Here is a 3,157-nt window from a genome sequence, read left to right as displayed (position 1 = left end):
GCACCAAGTCCTAACCACTGGAAATTGAAAGTCGCTGTTGTGTTTGACTGTTTGCAACCCCATGGACTACACAGTCCATGGAATTCTCCAGGCCAGAATACTGGAGTGGGTAGCCTTTCCCTTCTCCAGGGGATCTTCCCAACCCAGGAATTGAGCCAGGGTTTCATGCATTGCAGATGGATTCTTTACCAACTGAGCTATCAGGGAAGCCTCCCTAACCACTGGACCGTCAGAGAATTCCCCCATTCATTCTTTTTCAGGCTTATATCTCATCACTCATTTGATTAGAAATGGTCTCTTTTTCAAAAGTGAAGGATATATTTTTTTTTTAATTGAGTATAATTTACATGCAAAAAAATACTCTAATATTTATTGAAGTGTTCAGTTTGATGAATTTTGACAATGTTTGTACCTGTATAGCCACTACTCAAAACAAGGTAGAGAACATTCCATCTTGTGGCTTTTCCCAGTCAATTCCCATCTCTGCTTCCCAGGGGCAACCACTTGTTCTGATTTCATCACAGACTAATTTTGCCTGTTCTTGGACGTCACATAATCAAAACCATATATTAGAAAGTGCTCTTTTGTGTCTGATTTTTTTTTCATTCAGCATAGCATCATGATTTTGAGAAGTATCCTTGGTGCCTGTTTGAAAATAAGATTATTCCTTTTTTTTTCTTTTTAAATCACTGAGTGGTATCCTAGTATATGGATAGAGCACAGATTGGTTATGATAAACCTTTGAGTTTTTCCATCTCAAGCACAGTACTTTTTTTTTTTAAGCACAGTACTTTTTTTTTTTTCAGTGTTACAGCTCTATTTATTTAGATAATAGCAGGAAAATCCATCTTCAAGGCATGAGGGCACATGGATCCAAAGACACAAAGAGAAGAGCACCCCATCATGTGGGCAGGGGGGACAGAGAGGGAGAGCATACGCACGCATGGGAGAGTGGGAGAGAGGGAGAGGGAGAGAGCGAGAGAAAGAGAGAGAGAGAGAAAGAGAACGAGAGCCCTTTGGCTCCTCTTTTTATATGTTTTTTCCTTCCCCCTGGGCCTGTCCTATGCAAATTGGGCTTAGGCAGGAGCGCTGTTCTACCTGAAGTCCTCACTCCGGTCCTCGGACCTTCCTTTGACCTTCCTCTGTTCTATTTTTGCAGGTTTTCCCCTTCCTTGTCTTTTAGCCACTGCCATTTTGGACTCCTTTTCCTTATTCTAACTACCTAACATTCCCCCTCAAGAGATGGGAGGCCCAATTCTTTGGGAATAGAGGCATCAAGGTCTCTCTGGCTACTTCCTGCTGAACTGGGATGGCGAGGGGTATTGGGCCTTCCCCTCTTGCTAGTCTCAGGCCTTAGGAGTCCTTATAGCGGTGTCTGTCTAATGGTGAGTGATATTTTCCGTGGTTGGCTGTAGTTTTATATCTTTGTTGAACTGGCACTGCATATTGTAGCTTGACCTGGTGGCAGAGGCTTAGCCTCTATGGTCTCAAAATTGGAGACTACTGCATAGCCGGCTCTTCTTTTTCCATCCAAGACAAAGCTGCTTCCTGTCAGTGTACCAGATTTCCTCAGGATTGGTCAGAGGATCTTCTGACAATCCCTCTCGGGGTTTTGTCCAGTGGTCCAAGGTTTCTTAACCGGAGGTCTTCTGGAATCTGAGACTGATCCGCGTGAGCTTTCTGCTGAGTTTGTTTTTTGCTGTCCCGGTTTCCAGCACAACGGGCCTTCCCCTGCGCTGGGTTTTCTTCACATTCTGCTTCTACCGCAGGAGCTTCGCCGAGTTGGGCTCCTGCTGCGCTTGGCCTCTTCCACGTGGAGGTTGTTTCAGCCAGGTTAAATCAGAGTCACGGCACCATAGATGTCAGGCGAGTGTATGCTCCTCGGTTCTTTGTCTCATCACAACAAAGATTTGGAGTGATGGACATTAAAGCCCCCTCGGTGGGTCACAGCTCTCAGGTCTTGGACAGACCGTGTTATAGCTCTTAAATAAATCAGTGTTATAGCTCAGTGTTACAGCTCTATTTATTTAGATAATAGCAGGAAAATCCATCTTTGAGGCGTGAGGGCACGTGGATCCAAAGATGCAAAGAGAAGAGCACCCCATCGTGCGGGCAGGGGAGGGAGAGAGAGAGAGAAAGAGAGAGAGAGAGCATATGCACACGTGGGTGAGAGAGAGAAAAAGAGAGCACACTACTTTTTAACTAGAATTTTATTCATGGCCTTTTCCAGCTTTAAGGCATTATCATCTTGACATTGTTAATGGAAAGACTGAAGGTAGGAGAAGGGGATGACAGAGGATGAGATGGTTGGAATGGTTTCACTGACTCGATGGACATGAGTTTGAGCACGCTTCTGGGGTTGGTGATGAACAGGGAAGCCTGGCGTGCTGCAGTCCATGGGGTTGCAAAGAGTTGGACACGACTGAGCGACTGAACCGAACAATTGTCAATGGTATAATGCAATGTTCCAAAAACTTGACTTCCTTTCTTTTTCAGAAGTCAGAGCTTCTGGCTGTCAATCCTGGCTGCCCACTAGAGTCACCTGTGAAGGCTGTAAAGCCCAACAATCAAGCCACACCTGACACCAATGCAGTGAAGCTCTTTGTAAGTGGGTGGGGCCCAGGGTCCCGAGCTTTAAAGCCCCCCTGTGATTGCGCTGTGTGGCCAGCTGGGGGAGCTCTTGCACGGAGTGGGCGGAAGGCTTGGAATGCTCGCCCATCCCATACGCTTCCTGCAGGTAAGAGCTCCGAGCTCTTCTGAAATCCGGTGTTTTTTCTCCTCTAGAATTTGAAGGCATTCAGACTTCATCTTCTCTCTAATCGGTCTTGTTTCTTTGAGGGCTTTTCTTTTCCTTCCTGAAGTTTTGCCAAATTCCTCGTTACAAGCTTCCCTTATCTCCGTTACATTCTCTTTTTTCCTCGCTGCCCCCATCCCCATACCTCCACCCCCAATCTCACCTCCCTCTCCTTCCCTCCATCCTCCACTCCTGACGCCCAACATTTCCCCCCTTGAATTTGGTCTGGATCCTCAAGCCTTCTAGAAGAGCACATCGTAAAGCCTAGGCACCTCTTCAGGTGCGTTCTCCTTTTTGTGCGCTTTTCTCTTCAGAAGAGATCATAGCTGTTTGCTCTTTTGCTCATAAATCTACGTTTTGAAA

The sequence above is a fragment of the Odocoileus virginianus genome, chromosome 27 (assembly GCF_023699985.2).
Source record: "Odocoileus virginianus isolate 20LAN1187 ecotype Illinois chromosome 27, Ovbor_1.2, whole genome shotgun sequence".
In the NCBI taxonomy this organism is placed as follows: Eukaryota; Metazoa; Chordata; class Mammalia; order Artiodactyla; family Cervidae; genus Odocoileus; species Odocoileus virginianus.
This window is presented reverse-complemented; position numbering follows the sequence as displayed.